General features: G+C 42.7%; 1 protein-coding gene across 6 annotated transcripts in view; it reads left to right on the top strand.

Annotated features, from left to right (window-relative positions):
- SPPL2A (signal peptide peptidase like 2A) overlaps positions 1 to 9,847 on the top strand; it is a 59,939-nt gene that overhangs the window by 618 nt on the left and 49,474 nt on the right. For 2 of the 6 annotated variants that reach the window (XM_073995802.1, XM_045395456.3), the window contains exon 2: positions 8,080 to 8,269. The exons of 3 other annotated variants lie outside the window; for them this stretch is intronic. The gene's annotated coding sequence lies outside the window, so the exon portion shown is untranslated. Of the gene's footprint in view, positions 1 to 8,066; positions 8,270 to 9,847 lie in introns of all 6 variants that reach the window. One more of the 6 variants, XM_065547927.2, reaches the window with a different exon arrangement.

Raw genomic sequence — 9,847 nt, 5'->3', positions numbered from 1 at the left:
GAAGAAAAAATACATATACAAGGCGCCAGGGTTCTTACCCTTGGGAAGAAAAAATATATATACAAGGCTCCAGGTATTAGCACTTTAATTGCACTAACACGGATGTTTTTATAAAATTTCCTTCCCCCACTGTAGTTCCTGCTTCGCCTTAGGACTCATTTGATTCTGTTATGAGGTTTTTTTTTTGTTTGTTTTTGTTTTTGTTTTTTTGGAGCGGGGTGAGGGGTTGTTTTGTAATAGCAGCAATTTAAAATAACTTTTAAAAGAAGACACCAAAATGTGTCTTTTAGTGGTTTTCAGTTTTCTGCCTAATTTAAAGGGATGGGTGGGGAGCGTCGGTTAAATATAAATAACAAATATGTGTTCATAGATTTGTTTTCATAGTTACAGAGAAAGTAATAGTGTTTTAAAATTCAGCCTCAAGTAATTCGAGCTTCGGTGTGGGAGTGGGGTGTCAGGAACCCGGTGTTTCAGTTTTTGTTTCTAGTAACTTTTACTTAGGGAGTTTCAGGTTGGAAACTTATGCATGTTGTTTATTACAGAATTGGTGTCGCGTAAGCCTGTTTCGTTCTATTAGAACGTGCGATTTCTTTGAAAGACTGTTTTGCTGACTCTCAAGTTTAAGGGGTTAGTATTAGTGAATACAGTGAATACAAAAGTGTCTTTAATAGTTATTGAAAAACTAAAATCTAAGCCAAAAAGTAAGTACCTTTTGGTGTATTCATAACTTTGACAGGCAACATCAGGAACCTGAGAGAATGTATCTAAAAATTGCTGGGGGAGGGGAGCTCTATATAAAAAGAGCAACAAAGTAGCAGTGTTAGTCGGAGTCTTTAAGGTGTTTACTGTGTAATCAGATAATACTTATATCCAAAAGATATTCAGATAGTATATAGATGTATGCAAAACTATAACCTAGATATAAAACTTTTCAAAGTGTTTTTGCACTCATTTTCTTTCTTTCTTTCTTTTTTTTTGAGACGGAGTCTCGCTCTGTCGCCCAGGCTGGAGTGCAGTGGCCGGATCTCAGCTCACTGCAAGCTCCGCCTCTCGGGTTCACGCCATTCTCCTGCCTCAGCCTCCCGAGTAGCTGGGACTACAGGCGCCCACCACCTCGGCCGGCTAGTTTTTTGTATTTTTAGTAGAGACGGTGTTTCACCGTGTTAGCCAGGATGGTCTCGATCTCCTGACCTCGTGATCCACCCGTCTCGGCCTCCCAAAGTGCTGGGATTACAGGCTTGAGCCACCCTCCCCGGCCCTTATTTTCATTTGAATCTCTTGAGTTGATTTTAAGAATGAATATATATCACATTCGTATTAATCCTTTCTCAACATAAATTAATAGCTTAGTGATACATCAGTTCCTCATAAACTCACATGGAAATTCTTATTAAAAGCCCTGAGCCCTCTCACCAGAAAACTCTACTTAAGTAGACTTGTCATATGATTTCATAGCCTTCACAAATCTAAAGATGATCCCTGTTCTGAATTGTATCTAGGCTGTCTCCCACATTCTGGAGTTTAGGCCTTTTATATTGCACCTATGTACTTTGTTGTACGTCACCATGGTAATCTTGGGTTCTATACTCCTCAGTTCTTGGGTTGTTGTGAAGATTAAGTAACATTTTTCTACTCTGCAAATATTTGGTGTGCATCTTATTATATGGTATATAATGTCCTGATGACTGAATAAACTGACAATATCTGTTTAAATTGTAAGGATCTTTTTTCGATACCAGCTAGTATCGCTGATTTTTCTATTTCTTGTTGATTTCTTTATGGATTTGTTTTCTTCTTGGTTCCTCCTTCCTTTAATTTGCTGAGATGGTCTTTCTCATTCCTTTCCTGTTCTGAGAACTTGGGTATATCTGGTTTCCTTTTCCTCAGCTGGAGCTCTCCTTTCTCCTTTCTCCTTTCTCCTTTCTGGATACCTAGTTCCTTTCCTCCAACTCTGTCTGAAGCTCTTTGTTTATTCCTCTTCCCTAATTTTACAGCTCTAGGTCGTCTTTCTGAGTTCATTTGATTAGTGATGCCAGCTCAATCATTTCATGTCTCCTCTCTGGGCTCTGGAAACTGGCACTACTTCCCCTTAGTCATGTAATAACAGGGCCAACATCCTCATCTCTAATAGAAGCAGCACATAGTCTTCAGAAACCACTGGCACATCCATCTAGAAGAGGCAGAGGATTTAGTATTGGAAAGGCCCTGAAAGATCATTTAGCCTACCCTCCTCATCTTGTCATCTTCACATCAGAGTGACCTCACTGTGTATTTTGAACTAAAGCTACAGCACGTCTGGCTGTTTTAATATTTTTTAAATCCATTAGGTCTAGAAATAAAATGAGTACCTAGCAGGTAGTTAGCTGTGTCTTGACCTTGCCATAAGTACATTTTATTTTTGGGGGTTTTTTGTTTGTTTGTTTTGAGAGGGAGTCTTGCTCTGTCGCCCAGGTTGGAGTACAATGGTGCGATCTCAGCTCACTGCAACCTCCACCTCCCGGGTTCAAGGGATTCTCCTGCCTCAACCTCCCAAGTACCTGGGATTACAGGTGCCTGCCACCACGCCTGGCTAAGTTTTGTAATTGTAGTAGAGATGGGGTTTTGCCATGTTGCCCATGCTGGTCTCGAACTCCTGACCTCAGGTGATCTTCCTGCCTTGGCCTCCCAAAGTACTAGGATTACAGGCATGAGCCACCGTGCCTGGCTGCCATAATTACAGTTTACACCTCTCTTTCCCCAGTTCAACCCCCACCCTGGGCCCCAGTGGTCAGAACTTTATTTTGCAGTGTGGACCCAGTCATGGGATTCTGTTTCAAAGACAATGGATGATGTTTGTGCTGGCTCTGTATTATTTTATTTATTTATTTACTTATTTATTTACTTACTTAAGATGGAGTCTTGCTCTGTAGCCTAGGCTGGAATGCAGTGGCCCTATCGCGGCTCACTGCAACCTCTGCTTCCTGGGTTCTAGCAATTCTCCTGCTTCAGCCTCCTGAGTAGGATTACAGGTGCATGTCGCCATGCCCGGCTAATTTTTTGTGTTTTAGAAGAGACAGGGTTTCACTGTGTTGCCCAGGCTAGTCTCAAACTCCTGAGCTCAGGCAATCCACCCACCTCGGCCTCCCAAAGTGCTAGGATTACAGGCGTGAGCCACTGCTCTTGGCCCTGGCTCTTTTTATTTATTTTTATTTATTATTATTTTTTGAGATGGAGTTTCACTCTTGTTGCCCAGGCTGGAGTGCAGTGGCGTGATCCCAGCTCACTACAACCTCTGCTTCCTGGGTACAAGCAATTCTCCTGCCTCAGCCTCCCAAGTGGCTGGGATTACAGGCATGCACCACCACGCCCAGCTGATTTTGTATTTTTAGTAGAGATGGGGTTTCTCCACTTCGGTCAGGCTACTCTCGAACTCCCAGCCTCAGGTGATCTGCTTGCCTCGTCCTCTCAAAGTGCGGGGGTACAGGTGCGAGCCACCATGCCCGGCAGCTCTTTCTTTTTAAAGTGCTTCAAAGTTCTCTGAAGAATCCTGAGTCTTCCTCATAGTGTCTTTATAAAAGTTCTGTTTTGGAGAATTGCTTGAGGCTAGGAGTTTGAGACCAGCCTGGTCAACATAGCAAGACCCTACCTCTACAGAAAATTTAAAAATTAGCTGAGCGTGGTGGCTTGTGTCTCTAGTCCCAGCTACTTGGGAGGCTGAGGTAGGAGGATCACTTAAGCCCAGGAGTTTGAGGTTGCAGTGAGCTGTGATCACGCCACTGTACTCCAACCTGGGTGACAGAAGACCATGTCTCTAAAAAAACACACACACAAAAAGAAAAAAATAGTTTTGTTGATTTTTTTTTTTCTTCAAAGAAGTTGAAGTAACATATAGCTACTTCTTGAACTTGATACAATGAAATGATAATCAGGATCCCCAGCAGAAAAATCTGTTGCTGAAAATTTGCATTCCTTTTGTATACTACACTAACTCAAAGAATCTTCAGTTCTTTCTCTTCTGCTCTCTTCTCTCAACCTCCAGGGGAAAGTAGGTATGTTCTGCTACCCAGGCAGTAAGAAATCTGCTGAGTTGCTGTGCTGTGGAATGAATTGTGTCCTCACACCCCCGACAGCCCCACACCAAATTCATATGGTGAAGCCATAACCCCCAATGTATTGATATTTGGAGATGGGTCCTTCAGAATATCATTAGGTTTAGATGAGGTCATGAAGACGGGACCCTCATGATAGGATTAGTGCCATTTTAAGAAAAGATATCAGGCCGGGTGTGGTGGCTTATGCTTGTAATCCCAGCACTTTAGGAGGCTGAGGCAGGAGGATCATGAGGTCAGGAGTTCGAAACCAGCCTGGCCAACATGGTGAAACCCCATCTCTATGAAAAATACAAAAATTAGCCGGGCGTGGTGGCGGGTGCCTGTAACCCCAGCTTCGTGGGAGGCTGAGGCAGGAGAATCACTGGAACCCAGGAGGCAGAGGTTGCAGTGAGCCGAGATCGCGCCGCTGCACTCCAGCCTGGGCGACAGAGCAAGACTGTCTTGGAGGGGGAAATAAAAGGCATCAGAGAACTTTCTCTGTTTCTTTGCCATGTGAGGACACAGTGAGAAGGTAGCTATCTATAAGCCAGGAAGAGAGCCTTCACTAGAAACTGGCCCAACTGGCACCTTGATCCAGAACTGTGAGAAAATAAATTTCTGTTGTTTAAACCACCCAGTGTGTGGTACTTTGTTAGGGAGCCTGAGCTGACTAAGACGTGCTAGGTTTATCACATTCCTCCTTTTAACTTTCAGGTTCTTCAAAATTTTTGTTTTACCTTGCCTCTGAGCTGTCTGTGATTTCTACATCTCATTGGCTCCTTTCTAAGTCACTGATGGCTATATGTCTCTTTCCAAAATACAACACCTATAATCTCCTTTGAAACTCAAAAAAATCCTGAGAAGGTTCAGGAAAATTATGACTTATCCTAGATCATATAGAAAGTAATGAAAAATAGGACTAGAACCAAGGTCTTTTGGTATTTTCCCACTAAATTATGCAGTAATATTTTTTCTTATTAATATAAATGTTATATATATTTATATTATATATAATATATAGAACATAAACATGTTATATTAATATAAATATATATACATATATGTATGTATACATATAACATATTTATATTAATATAACATGTTATATAATATATATAACATATATATAAATATTATATAATATTATAACATGTTATATATATAGTAATACAGAGTCTCGCTGTGTCGCCCAGGCTGTAATGCAGTGGCGTGATCTCGGCTCACTGCAAGCTCCACCTCCCGGGTTCACGCCATTCTCCTGCCTCAGCCTCCTGAGTAGCTGGGACTACAGGCGCCTGCCACCACGCCTGGCTAATTTTTTGTAATTTTAGTAGAGATGGGGTTTCACCATGTTAGCCAGGATGGTCTCGATCTCCTGACCTCGTTATCTGCCCGCCTCGGCCTCCCAAAGCGCCGGCATTACAGGAGCCGCTGCACCCGGCCTGTTATATAGGTTTTAATAGAGACAGAATCTTGTTATGTTGCCCAGGCTAGTCTCAAATTCCAGGGCTCAAACAGTCCTCCTATCTCAGCCTCTCAAAGTGCTAGAACTACAGGTATGAGCCACTGTACCCAGCTAATAATTTTTTTCTGAATCAAAAATAGGGCATAAGACTAAGATAAATTTGTGAGCTTTATTTATAAGAAAAGGCTTAAAAATAGGAAAAGTTGGCCAGGCACGGTGGCTCATGCCTGTAATACCAGCACTTCGGGAGGCTGAGGCAGGAGGATTGCTTGAGGCCAGAAGTTTGAGACCAGGCTGGGCAGTATAGTAGTAAGACCCCATCTTTTAAAAGACTTTATAAATTAGCTGGGTGCAGTGGCTTGTGCCTGTAGTCTCAGCTACTCAGGAGGGTGAGGTGAGTCACCTAGGAGTTGAAGGCAGCAGTGAGCTGTGACCATGCCACTGTTCTATAGCCTGGGTGACAGAGTGAGATCCTGTCAATAGATAGATAGATATGCTTATTATATATTTGATCAGTTGTTTAAAATCACCTGAAATTTGGTCTGTTTATGAAAATCCAAACCATAAAGTCTCCAAGTGTAGGTCCTTCCCTCAAGATAGTAAAATTTTTTTTTTAAGTTGATTGTTTTTAGGTCAGAGTTTGCCCAACTTTACCATGCCCTATGGTCTTAAATCGGTTCTGACTTAAGCATTTATATTACTTGCCTGGCCTTGTAGGCATTTGAGTTTGTGAATTCTAATGTGAATCATACATTTTGGCTGCGCAGTGGCTCACGCCTGTAATCCCAGCACTTTGGGAGGCCAAGGCAGGCAGATCACAAGGTCAGGAGATCAAGACCATCCTGGCTAACACGGTGAAACCTCGTCTCTACTAAAAATACAAAAAAGTTGGCCAGACGTGGTGGTGGGTGCCTGCTGTAGTCCCAGCTACTCTGGAGGCTGAGGCAGGAGAATGGTGTGAACCTGGGAGGCGGAGCTTGCAGTGAGCTGAGATCTTGCCACTGCACTCCAGCCTGGGTGACACAGTGAGACTCTGTCTCAAAAAAATAAAAAATGAAAAACAGACAAAAATTAGCTGGGCATGATGGCGCATGCCTGTGGTCCCAGCTACTTGGGAGGCTGAGGCAGGAGAATCACTTGAACTTGGGAGGTGGAGGTTGCAGTGAGCCGAGATCACTCGCCACTGCACTCTAGCCTGACAACAGAGCGAGACTCCGTCTCAAAAAAAAAAAATCATAAATTCCATAAAGGTTGAGATATTAAGTAGGAAGATTATTTAGAGAAAACCAGAAAGAAGGCTGGATCTAGGTAACAAGTGGAGTATAAGCCCCATGAGCAGGAACCCTACCTAACTCATTCTCTGGTGTCTCCCCTAACATCTCATAGATTGCAGAGTATTGAATGAATGAATGAATGAATGAAGAATGAATAGCTGCCTTGTCTTCTCCCCACACCCTGCTATGTTGCCAGATTGTCCAGATGGAAGGAATGATCCTGTTCCTGCTTTTCCCATGGCCCACAGACAACTTGATTCCCTGTAAATCCCTATTTGATGTCCTAGCTCCCACTTCATCACTATTTAAATAATTACTCATAATCTCTGTAAATCTAATTGTAGTCACTTTCAGGGCATCATTTTCATAAACCTTGAATACTGGAGGTAGGAATAGAAACAATGTGTGTTGTCTTGATTATATAAGTTATTAGGGAGGAAAGAGTGAATGATCAGAAAGTTTTTTAGGCCTGACTTTGGAACATGTGTCCTTCAGACAATCCCAACTCCACCTTTCCTGCAGGGGCTCCTTTCAATTCTTTTATTGTGTTGCTGTTGACTTAAAACTGACACCTGTGTGAAAGAGAAAGGTATTTGTAAAGAAAGGGATATCTCTTACATTGCTATGATGTAAGGGCAGGTGGCTGTTGCTCCTTCGAATTTACCAGTGATTACATTGTAACTTTATATATTCCAGTTTATGAATATAGATATTTAAAAATTGCTAGTCCTCATTCTAAGTAAATTGTTTATTAACAACATTTGTCCCCCAAGCCCTCCACCGTTTGGTATCTAAAAATAGAAGCATGTATAGTTTAATTTTTACATTTTATTTATTTATGAGATGGAGTTTCACTCTTGTTGCCCAAGCTGGAGTGCAATGGCACGATCTCAGCTCACTGCAACCTCTGCCTCCCGGGTTCAAGCAACTCTCCTGCCTCAGCCTCCCAGGTAGCTAGGATTACAGGCATGCGCCACCACGCCTGGCTAATTTTGTATTTTTAGTAGAGATGGGGTTTCTCCATGTTGGTGAAGCTGGTCTCAAACTCCCGACCTCAGGTGATCTGCCTGCCTCAGCCTCTCAAAGAGCTGGGATTACAAGCGTGAGCCTCTGCACCTGGCCAATTTGTACCTTTTATAAAGAAAGATTACAAAGGGGTTAATTGGAGAGAGAGAGTTATAGTCACATTCACATATTGTCCCTTTAAATTGAAGACAAGTATATCTAATGGAAAACAACACAAATAACATGAACCAGGTTTAACTTACAGACTGTGTAGGGGAGTGTTGAAACTGGAACCCAGTGATGCAGCTACTGAAGAATTTTGAATAAACTCATGAGAGGAATGGGAGAACTGCTCGCCCAAACACAGATGTCTGTGCCATCAGACTGCAGATGCATTGTGACTATAATCTCTTGAGAAAACTCCTAAGAGGACCCCTGTACTGTCTGGAAGACTAGTGAGTTTCACTACTATTCATAATAAAGTCTATAACCATGTACTCGACCAACATCAGAGCACCTGAAAATTTGTTAGACATGCATAATCATGCCAGGAATAGGTGCAAATAACTGCTGGATTTTGTTTGTTTGTTTTTTGTTTTTTGACGGAGTCTCCTCACACTTTCACCCTGGCTGGAGTGCAGTGGTGTGATCTTGGCTCACTGCAACCTCTGCCTCCCGGGTTCAAGTGATTCTTCTGCCTCAGCCTCCTGAGTAGCTGGGACTACAGGCACACACCACCACCCCCAGCTAATTTTTGTATTTTTAGTAGAGACGGGGTTTCACCATATTGGTCAGGCTGGTCTCGAACTCCCAACCTCAGGTGATCTCCCCCCACCTCGGCCTCCCAAAGTGCTGGGATTATAGGTGTGAGCCACCGCACCAGCTAGAGTTGTCCTTTTTTAGATTTTCAAAATCTTTTGACACTTGTCATACCAAAAGCTATTTAGTAGAAAAATGATCAAAGGAATAGGCAACATTAAGATGGATTTAAACATTAAAATTCTTTTTTTTTTTTTTGAGATGGAGTCTTGCTCTGTCGCCCAGGCTGGAGTACAGTGGCACAATCTCGGCTCACTGCAAGTTCTGCCTCCTGGGTTTATGCCATTCTCCTGTCTCAGCCTGCTGTGTAGCTAGGACTACAGGCATCTGCCACTACACCCAGCTAATTTTTTGTATTTTTAGTAGAGACAGAGTTTCACTGTGTTAGCCAGGATGGTCTTGATCTCCTGACCTCGTGATCCGCCCGTCTCGGCCTCCCGAAGTGCTGGGATTACAGTTGTGAGCCACTGCGCCTGGCCTTTTTTTTTTTTTTTTTTTTTTTAATTGAGACAGAGTTTCACTCTGTCGCCCAGGCTGGGGTGCAGTGGCTCAATCTCGGCTCACTGCAACCTCCACAGCCTGGGTTCAAGCAATTCTCAGGCCTCAGCTTCCCGAGTAGCTGGAATTATAGGCGCCCGCCACCATGTCTGGCTAATTTTTGTATTTTTAGTAGAGACGGAGTTTCACCATGTTGGCCAGGCTGGAAACATTAAAATTCTTTAATTTGAAAAGAAAATGGTAGAATATGATTGAAGTCAGTTGATCTGGACAAAGTAAATTAAAATTGTTCATGAGATCCTAGAATACCATAACAGGCACCGCATAAAGTCAGAGAAAAAGGAAGCAGAACGTAAAGTATGGGCTAGTAGACTTTCTTCCCTTGTGTGTAAGGATCAAATAAGATGCTGAATATAAAGGTGCTGTCGTGACATTCATTGGGTGGCCCTGGAGGACACTCAATTCCAGGACCAGTCTGAAGGAACTGGCCTGTAAAAGGAAGATTTGGGGTGAGCAGTAAGGAGTAGTTGTCATAGGCAAAGGAGTTCCATGAGCTCCAGAGTCCTAGAATTGGGGGTATTTAGAAGAGTATAGGGAAAGGATTTAGGATGTGAGAGGAACTGATTGGTTATTAGAGGAATTTGAGAAGTGGTAGGAAACCCATGGCAGTATTGTAGAAGGGAAGGAGTTAACCGCTAATGCAGAGAAATATGTGA

The sequence above is a fragment of the Macaca fascicularis genome, chromosome 7 (assembly GCF_037993035.2).
Source record: "Macaca fascicularis isolate 582-1 chromosome 7, T2T-MFA8v1.1".
In the NCBI taxonomy this organism is placed as follows: Eukaryota; Metazoa; Chordata; class Mammalia; order Primates; family Cercopithecidae; genus Macaca; species Macaca fascicularis.
This window is presented reverse-complemented; position numbering and strand designations above follow the sequence as displayed.